Below are 10,659 nucleotides of genomic sequence, written 5' to 3' on the forward strand. Positions count from 1 at the left end.
AATAATACATTCATTAGGGGCTTGTCAGATGAGGGTGGAAAAAGGTTTAGTGTTTCTTGGCTTGACACTTTCTAAATACTTCTTTAATCTCCCTTTTCCTCCTCATCCTCTAAAAACAACCCTCACATCAAAGTGCTTTGGCTTCAAAATTTCAATCTTGAAAAACAGTTCCATGATTTTCACATCTCCAACCCCAGAAGTCTCACCCAGATCACCTAAGCTATTTCCTGAGTATATGTGTTGAAAATGATACAACTTTTTAAATTTTCTAAAGTAACTTCAGTCATGGGTTTGTTTGCAGTTTCTGTGACATCTGCAGACCCCTTTAAAGTAAATGAATATGGCAAACTTCCAGCAAATTTAGAGATTTGGTTCCTGTCCTTGCCCACAATGTAGTGTCAACAGCACACTCAATATTTATCATCTTCAGCTATCAAAAAGCAGTCACGATATTTGCCAAACTTCTTGAAATGTCCAGAAATCCTTCAATGAATTAAGTCTACGTATTAGATACCTCCTGTGGCTGGGTAAGTGATAATTGAAATAGGTGTAAGTGCCCGGCACGGTGTCCAAGAGCCCGCCACGACCGCCCTGCCATTCCCGAGTATTCAGCCGGGAGACAGCGAGCGTGTGTGCGTCTGCGAGAGGGTGGGGTGGAATATTCATGCCATTGAAAAGACTCACGTTGTTACTTAACAACTACATTAACCTCTTGTCACAAGTCATGACCTTGTGCTGACCCTGGCCAGCAGAACAGCCCAGCTCTGAAATACAAAACATGAAAGCGGGAGAAGGAAGGAGCAGAGGAGGAGGAAAGCTCAGCTCTCCATGGAAGAGGCTCCCAAAGGCGTTCAGACAAACGCGGAACAAAAGCCGCTGTGCGCGGCCATCCCCACCCAGGCTGGGCAGGGTTTTCCTGGGGAGCCTTTCAGAGCCAGCTGCAGCCTCACACGACCTTTCAAAGAGCACACAGACAGCACCTTTCGATCTCTTGTTTCTGTCCTGCTTTGCTTTGCAGCACAGCCCTGTTTGCACAAGCGCCGCTGGAAGCTCATCCCACCTGAATTTCAATGATTCGGGGAAGGGAAAAACTTCACTATCCAAAGATGCTTCTTCTGTAGCTTTTTGGTTGCTGGAGTAGTTTTGATAGCAGTGGTGGGAATTAAAAGCCAAAGTCTGCAATGTCAGTATCAGGAAATGGGCGCAGTGACCTCAGTTTTAAGCAAGAAGGAAGAAGGTGAGCTCTGATGGGCAAAGGTAGAAGGGCAGCAGCAATTTGTTTTGCAAAGAACAGTTGGAAAAGTTCTGTGGAGCTGTAAAATGGTACTTTGAAGGCAGGCTGGGAATCTCAGTGAGAGCTGTGGAGAGAGATGATGAGAAATTCCTCTTGATGAAGGGCTCTGAGGGGAAATATCGACTCACAGAAGCTCAGGCAAAGTGGGTTTTTTCCCTCTTATTTTCTAACAGAGTAGTAACAAAAGTGGTGACATCTTGAGGTGGCTTCAATGAGCCTTGAGGAATTATTCACATGTTTTGCTGAGCACAGCTTTTGGTCAGCAGGCACCTCACTGCTTGGGGAAGTGCTGACCCATCTGACCAGTGGCTCATTTATGCATTTGCCCTCCCCAGCAAACGTCAGGACAGGATGTTTTAGAGGAATTTCCATAAAGAGCTTTTCTAAAATAACCTGCTTCAAAAAGAGGCTCTTGGTGCAAGCAGAGATTGGCTTCTGTTCTGAAGCTTGAGGTTTATGAAAATCGCTGTTTCTCTTTGATTTTCCAGTAGTAAATAATTATAGGTTTGACATCCTCAAGCTTTTAAGTATCATGAGTCAGACATCCAGCTATGAGATGGTTCATAAAATTCTCAGCAACCTAAAAATAATAAACACTGGGTTATTTTTGCTTTCTTCCTGGATTTGCATCCTTTAGGGTTACAGGTTTTTGGTTTTCTCCTGTGGCTGTTTGAAGTGTCCTCCTTGTTCCAAAGGCTGAGGACTCCATGTGCACAGCAAGTTCCAGGAGTGAGGTCGTCCAGAGAAGCTGGACAGCTCTCAGGAATTGCAACAAAACCCTGACAGCAAGCAAAGGAGACCTGGCACAAAATCCTCCAGGGTAAGCACGTGCCAGGCCAGGAAGTTCCCAGATGTATAAAGCCATATATTCCCCTGGGTTGTATCTGCTGTTTGATCTCCAGGAGGCAGCAGCAGAGAGCCCTTCCCATCTGACAACAGCCAGGCCAGGCCAGCTGGGCCCTGCTCCCCTCCCACTTCCCTCTGCAGCTCCTGCCTTCAGCTCAAAGCTGCTGGTCCAGCTCTCCCTGTTTACTTGTTTCCAAATTCAGGGAGGAAAAGGGAATATCAAACAGACCTGGGCTCTTTTGAAGTGGCTGAAGGATGCTATCAGGTCCAGGGGGTGTGTTGTGCCTTTGAGGCTTGTTTGTCTTTCCCTGCCCCTTGTGTGCAGGCCTTTAACCATTCCAGTCTCTAAACCATCCCAATCCCAAAGGAGCTTTAACCATTCCAATTTCCAAAGCCATCCCAATCCCTGTGGGAGTGCAGCAGCCCTGGCTCCATGGCTGGGGTGGGCTGCGTTGAAACATTTCTCTGTGTGGTTTTCAGACATGGAAGTTTCTTTATCCTTTTAAAATAAATGCTTGTACTGAAATAAATTATTTTCTGCCAGGAAGAAGATCAGGGATTAGATTTGTTTTTAAGGAGGAGGTTTTGTCCCTTGGCAGAGAACTTCCTCCTTTAATGTCAGCTGCAATGTTTGCCATTTGGAGACCTTCAATCATACACACACACCATTAAATAATGGCCTTAAAATCATCCTACTCTTTTTCTCAGCTTTAGCATTTAAACCAGGAGCTCGCTGCATCCTCAAACCCTTGTCTGTGCCTGCTCTCTCCTGGTCGGTGGCTGGAATTGCTGCTTGAGCACTCAAATCGTGTTGAAAGGTGAAACTCAAAGCACCTGGGATTTGCTGGGGTTTATTTCAGGACCGCCCCACCTTGCCAAATCTCCTTTCATGTGAGAAATCTTTTAGAGGTGAAAAAGGTGCTTTTATCAATTAGAAAGTAGCGAGGCAGATAAAATTTTGAAACTCCGAATTCTTGAAGCGAGTTGCTGTTTTGAATATCAATACTAGGGAAAAAAAAAACCAAAAATAAAAATATTTTCAATTCATTACTAAGACCTTTTTTAAATGCAGGCTCTGATTCATCGAGTCTTTTTATAGATTTTTCCAGGAACTGGACTAAAAGCAGCTGAGATGTAGAATCTCAGAATCATTGAGGTTGGAAAAGACCCTTAAGACCATCGAGTCCAGCAGTGCCAAGGCCACCACTAACCTGTGTCCCCAAGTGCCACATTTATACATCTTTTAAATCCCTCCAGGGATGGGGACTTCCCTACCCAGCCTGTTCCCTCCTTCTGGCACAAATTTGTGCTCTGGCTGCAGGTTGAAATATCCTTCCTTTCATTCCATGTACTCCTGTGTTGTGCTACTTGCATAAAAAAAAAGTTTAAATCCATTGTAGAAATTTTTTTAAAACCAAAATTATCAACAATGTCTCTGGAAAAAATGCCAAAAATATGAAAATATTTCTTGACATTTTTTCAAGTTTAATTTTTCCATTTGTTTTCACTTCAAAAATATGAAAAGTATCAGTTCTATTTATGTGAATAATTTTAGGTATTCTGGGTTTTAGGCAGCTGCTTAACTGCTATTTCTGTTTGTAGATAATTAGTTATGCCCTAAATGGAAAGCAGCAGAAATTTTTTATTTTTTAGTGCTCTAGCCAGTGAGTCCAGGTAACCAGGAAAGGGAGCAAGGTTGAAGTTTTAGCACAAGCTGGATTCTTTATTAACTGGGGCTTTATCCTTCTGTGATCAGCCTTTTTTCCTCCCCTCTCTAGGCCTGGTGAAGGCAAAGTTGGGTTCTACAGGATCCTCCTTCTTTGCTTCCCAGATTCCTGGGACACCTTTGCAGAGCTTAGAGTGCAGCAACAGGGGGAAAGTATCTTTTCTCTTCAGCTAAAACTGTTTTTCACATCCCTTTCCGTACCTGGGAAGAGTTTCCTCTGCTGTTGAAAATCGCTGTTGGGTGATTTTTATGTAGGAGCAATTTGCAAAGGTTTGGAGACCTGGTGATTGCACAGGGTGTCTATACCAGAAAAAGTCTGCAAGATTCAGATTAAAATGATCAGAAATCTTCCTGAGAACCTTGTGTTCTGGTGTGGTTTGTTCTTAGATTTTGGGGTGTGATGCTTAGGAAAAAAAGGTTGGAAGCAGCCTGGGATGTCCTGGCCAATTTTCCCTGGATGATACAGAGGAATTGCATTGAATCCTGCAAAAAATACCTCCTGCAGATGGGTAGACTTTGTACTTGAGTGGTTATAAAGCATGGGCAGATATTAAAGAGTCATCTTTAATTGGATGCCTTTTTAGGGTCCAAAAACATTGTGTGATTTCTTTTCCTTCTAAGTATTGTCTTATGCCAAAAATCTTCTCTTTCTCTATCTCCTGTAATTTGTCATAAAATTGCTATCCTAGTCTTAGGGACGTGGTGATAATTTCCATGACAACACAGAAAGCTTCCAGAAACAGAGATTTCTGACTAAATATATGAAGGTTGTTGAAAAGCACAACTGTGAGAGTTCTGCCTACCCACTGTAAATAACAGACAGAAAAGTTAAGGTTACATGATCTCATCTTTTGAAACTGAAATGTTCTTCACATCATGTTGATTTACTGAACGACAGATTTTTTTTAATTGGGTGAACAAGCATCTCTCCAAACAATAGCAGTAAGCCCTTAATATGCTGATCCACAAAGCCTTGCTCTGTGTCATGGTTTTAAATAAAAATACACAGAACAAATACCCAGAACTGAGGCTGTCTGACAAGATGGCTGGAAACCATTGAAACACTTCTAATCCAGCATTTGGTCTGAATGTAAAACTCTGTGAAAGTGCAAATGTAATTGAAAAATGTGCTCAGATCTCAGCCTGCAGTTTAAACCCATGATAAACTAAATCCTAAAGCCTCATGTTTGGAAATGTTCAAAAACAGACTCCAACCCTGAGCTGTGATTTCCCTTGTTGACTGATCTACCTGTGATGGAGTATCCAGTTGTCTGGGTGTCAAATGGGTTTTTATGGCAGTTTTCCAGGATTTTAACCACCATTCCCTGTTACTTGAGCAGCACCCCTGTGTTTGATGCTTCCTATGGCAGGATCAAGGCAATCCTTCAGCAACTTAAAAAGAGAAGAAGCCACTGGGCCTTGCCCAGGGGTGCAGCAGGATCAGTTCCATGGAGTTCCATGTTGGGGAAGGATTCAACCTTTTAATAAATGTATTTATGGGGTTAGAAAAGCTCTCCCTGAAAGTGATTTTCATCATTGCCTGTGTGCTGCACCCACACTCTGCAGTGACTAAAGGTTCCTAATTCATGGAAAATGGGAATACTTGGCCTTTCACCCTGCCTTGCTCTTTTATTCTGGTTCCTCTTTACACATCTGAAGCCTGGTGAGAGAACTGGCCATTCCCACCTTTCTTGATAAATGCTCCATTTGCATGGAAAATCATGCAAATCAGCTGTTGAATTATTGTCTTACTTAATTGCAAAGCTCTGTGTAAACAAGCTGATGGTGTTCTGTTTGCTGACAGGAAAAAAAACCAGAATTGGGACAGTTTATATTTGGCAATGCTTGGTTTTTGTGGGTGGCTTATGGCCTAATCCTGATGGAGACATTTGGTTTCTATTGTATGCTAGAAAATAACAACATTTTAGAAAAGAAATTCTGACTCTTCTTGGTGTGAAACGTTGGATTCAGCCCTGATCCATTCTTTGCCCTTCTGTAATATTAATAAAATCTGAAGTAGCAAATGAAAAGGGATTAATTGCATACTGGCATCCAGCAGACTTGATTTTGTTTTTCCAAATTTTCTGTTGCTACTTTCATTGCTAGAAGGCTGTAAAATGTTACAATGCTCTGTGGGTGAAATTTCATTTGCAGAGGTAGAAATAATTCCAAAGGGGGAGGAAAAGAGACTTTTGCATGTCAGCTTTTCTGTGTCAAGCCTTGCACCCTGGGAGAGTCCAGGAGCTATATCCCTGTATATGGCAGCATGCAGGGACATAGCAGGGATACCCTCTGCCCACAGCACGAGGATAATGCTCAGGATTGGGGCTTGAGGGGGAAAAAATCCCTCACTATGTGAGGCAGTGGCCTTTGCCAAGCAGCCTCAGGTTCTCCAGAACCCATTCCCACCTTTCCTGGTGTGCTGTCACAGTGTGGCTCAGGATGCTCTGAGTGTTGCCTCTGAGCAGACTTCTCAGAGAGCTCCTTTGGAGGTGTCTGCCACATTCCAGGGAATTATGCAACAAAAAGCACCCTCATTTCCTGTGCAGACTTTGTGACAGGCTCATGAGATAAATTCAGGAGATTCCCATCTCCTGGTTATCCCAGACATCCACAAAATGGGAGCTGGGCACCTCCACTCGTGTGCTCCAGGAGCTGATCCACAGAGAAACACCTGGCTGGACAAGTATTAATGATGATGTGGTTTGGGGGGAAAAGGAAATCCATCTTTTCATACAACACAATCTTAAATTGGATCAGCCTCTTGGATTTCCAATGATCCAAAGGACATTGGCTTAGCCCCATGATTCCTTTTCATTCCACAACAGCCTGTGGTATTTTAGTGATAGCGAGGCGTAGGGAGCTACATAAGCCTTGTTGTTCTGGGCCAAAAATAGTTTCACAAGAAGTGATTCCTGCCAAAGAATTGGTTCTCTTAAGTCGCAGACTTTGGCCTCAAAGTGTTGTGGAATGCCATGAGCTCTAAATGCAGGAGGAAAAACATATTTGCAGGCAGAGTTTGCATTTGATTCTATCAGTGGGGACGCCGAGTAGTATAAATAAATGAATTTCAGGAACAGACTGTATCTAGCTCTAATTAAAGGAAGATTTCAAAAATTGCCAGATTAAGTAAATACTGTATTAGCTCTGTCTGTTACAGCCATGGCAAACCAGCCCATTTGGAAGCTGAATTGTTTCCTGGAGGCACATAAGAAGGAGAGTGTGTTCTACATGTTATTTTAGCACAGAAAGTCTGGGATGAGCAAAACACTCCTTATGCCCAAATTAAGAGCCCAAATACTGCTCTGCAGGCTGTGGTGGTTTTCTGTGCTGGCCAGGAATTGCCCCTCAGTTACTGTAGTAGCACAGCTCCCAGAAACATTCAATGTGAGGGAAAACTCCTGGGAACTGCTCTAGGAAATTTCACTGCAGGCTCATTTTGCTTCTGGTGTCTCAAACTAGAGAGACTCTGAACCATGGGGAGATTTGATAGAAAAACAAGAGAAATATGATGCAGTTGTACCCCTCATCTGTGACAGCTCCTTGGTACAGCCTTGGCTCAGAGGTTTTGTGCCACAGGATGAGCCATTGGAGCTCTGGGTGCCCAGTCCTTGTGGGTGTCATTTGTCCCACTTGAATTTTTCAAAGAGGTAATGGTCAGCATTAAAATATGTGGGCTAATGAAAATATATCAAACCTATTTCTGCTGAAAATTTAATTTAAAAATTATAATCTCTTCATAAAAGGAACTGGCAGAATTCCCCTTTAGGTCTTTGCAGTAGAAGTTCATGCAATGTACAGCAAAGGCTGAGGCAAGAAAATCTCTCTTGCACCATGAGGGCAGAGCTCATCTCTCCACACTAAATATTTGCCACACCAGAGACTTGTCCAGACTCTCCTTATAGGATCTTTTAGACAAGGTTTTACATCTATTGTGTAAGGTTGATATATATGATGTGTCCTAATAAGGGAAAAATAGGTTCCTCTCCGAGGCACAATTCATCTCACCCTGGCAGAGATATTTCCAGATGTCCAGGATAAGACAAAGTGTGTCCTTCAAGTGCTTACTTCTCCCAGTTGTAGAGAGAAGTTGGAAAACTGGCCCTCAGCTATATTTATGTGTGCTCTGGAGAGATCCAGAGGTACTGCCATTAATCTGGGCTGCGTGCTCTCCAGGGGTGCCAGCAGATAATCCCTCTGTCCAGCTCTTTACCTAGTAACAAATACAGAACATTCTCACCCTGGATTTTCCTTAATGCAAATGACTAATTTCAAGTGTTACAGTCTTAGAAATAATTTAGGGAACCTTCATTATTTGTGATGGTTGTAGTGTCACCCAGAAACATGTTAGAAAAAGACAAGGAGATAATTTTAAATTTGGGACAAATCTGAGGAATTCAGTAAGGAACTCTCAACAGGGATTCCTGAGTCTAATTACTCTGCTTGGATTTCTCCTGTAATTTATGGCAGCCTGTCCAAGCAGAAACCATTCTGGCAGTGTTCCAGCAGACTGACAGGATACAGGTTAAAACCCATCCAGCTTCCAAAGAGATGGTTCCTCCCTCCCCACTCGCTTTCTTTCCACATTATGTCTTCAAAATGAGCAAGCCCAGTGCAAATCTTTGCACAGTCTGGCCCCATCTCCTGCCTTCCCCTGCCTGCTGAAGTGCTCAGTGCACCACCAGTCCTCCATAGATTTGGTCAGTCTTCATCTTAAGGTGGGGAAAAATAGAGAGTTTTGAGGGAAATAGTATCACTGGCTCTGAGACTTTCCAGTGTAAGATCAGCACCCTTGTTTCCCACTGCTCTCTGCATTAGGACTGTTTTATTGGAAGTGCTGCTTGCTTCACCCCAGCAGTTCAGGGGTGACCTGGGTGTTATCTGCGGCAGCTGCAGATAAAGAGAGTCACCTTCCAAGGCTTTCAGGGAGCAGGTGTGCTGAGGAGGAAGTTTATGAGTAACTCCCATAACAGAACCATTGGTGTGGAGACTCAGGAGCGGTCCAGGACATGTCCATGCATCCACACCTGGCTGGGCTGATGGGGAGGAGCACTGGGCTCCCAGTGCCCACACTGGGCACACACTGATGATGCCAACATGGATTTTTCAGCTCAGACCAGGAGACAGAAATTGAAAATGTGTGGTTTGAAAATGTGGCTTAGCAGAGTGCAACTTCCTGTGCCAGGACGTACAACAGCACTGTGGGGAACCTCAGGGATGTGAAATCAGTCCCTTGGGCTTGGAAGGAAGGCTCGGGCTGCACGCAGGAACATCTTTGGTTACCAGTAGGTGTCATTGCAGGTTTGCAGTCACTGGGGCCCCAGCACTTGTGACAAGCACCCAAACCACGGCCCTGCTTCTTGGAACTTCACCTGCTGCCATGGATGGAGCCAGCTTCTAATTCCCACACCGCTGGGAATCCATGGCCACTTTCCTCAGGAATTCCTGCTCAGTCTTGTTTCTTAGCTAACAAATCTGTCCCCAGCACTCCAAGGGGTGTGGAGCAAGCAGCTTTGTTTCTCCTGGGCATACATTCCACAAAGAGGGCACCTCTGGGACCCTCTCTCTGCAATGGAAATATGACTTGGCCAAGATTCCCAAATCACCATCTCAGATTTCAAAGAAGCCCAGGCTGCTTGACCGTCTGGAGACTGGATCTAGAAAAACAACCTTCATATTACTGCAGTATTGCTCTGTGGATGGATCAGTTTTCTGCCTCCCTTGCCAGGTGGCTGCAGCATGTTTGTGTCAGCAGGAGGGAGGTGAGCAGCCTGTGAGGCAGAACAAGCAGGTGGAGATCCCTAAATCCCACCTGAGCTCCTATTTCCGTGTGCTATCTCACATGGACATAAACCCACATTTGTACCCACTCCAGGCTCTTTGGATGTCACAGATAAAAAATACAATCACAGCTCCAGCCTCCTGTGGTGGGGCAGCTTTCCTGCCCCCAGTTACTCCTGTCCTACACCGAGTATGGGTGCCAAGGGCTGGGGCAGGAGCAGGGAAGGTCTCTGGCACTCTGTAAGTGCCACTCCCAGCCCCAGCTCTGCTGGAATGATTTCACCCTCAGATTCCATTTCCTTTTTCAGAGCTGTAGCACAATGACATCTATACATGTGTGTAATATACTCTGCCCTTTTCTTCCTGTGTTGCTCCTGACTGATTAGAGGAGAAATTCTCGTTCTCAGTCCCAAGGCATTTGTTCTTTCTTCCCATTACCACGATCATTCTTCCTGTAGGGCACTGCATGGTAATGGTGCCTCCCAGCTTTACAGCATCAGCAAGTTTCACTCACCTCTTCTGACAATCCCTGCCAGGGTCCTGCAGAAAAATATTTTACAAGTCTGATCCTTCAGCAATTTGAGTAACTGGCCAACACCAGTCCAGTCCTTTTTGCTCCATTCTGTTACCATTAATTTTTAATAGTTTTCTATCTATAGCAAAATTCTTACAGCAAACCTTGCTTTCTGTGGTTTAACTCTGATGTCCCAGCTGATATTTTGCCAAATTCTGCCCTGATGTCCCCATGGATCAATTACACACCCGTGGACATCTGATGAACTGCCATTCCCTTCCATCCCATCCCCAGATGCTTGTGTGGATGCCTGAGTAGGAACAGTCAAAGCACATCCTTTGGGACTTTGGTAGTGGAAAAAGTTAGCCCTGCAGTCTGGTATAAAGAACCCCCTCCACATATCCCTTCTGTCCCTCACAAGTGGCACAACAAAAACCTGAAAAGTGACACAGAAAAGCCTCCATGGAAAATGTAAGGAGGATGTTACAGAAATGAGGG

Source organism: Geospiza fortis, unplaced genomic scaffold (assembly GCF_000277835.1).
Source record: "Geospiza fortis unplaced genomic scaffold, GeoFor_1.0 scaffold117, whole genome shotgun sequence".
NCBI lineage: Eukaryota > Metazoa > Chordata > Aves > Passeriformes > Thraupidae > Geospiza > Geospiza fortis.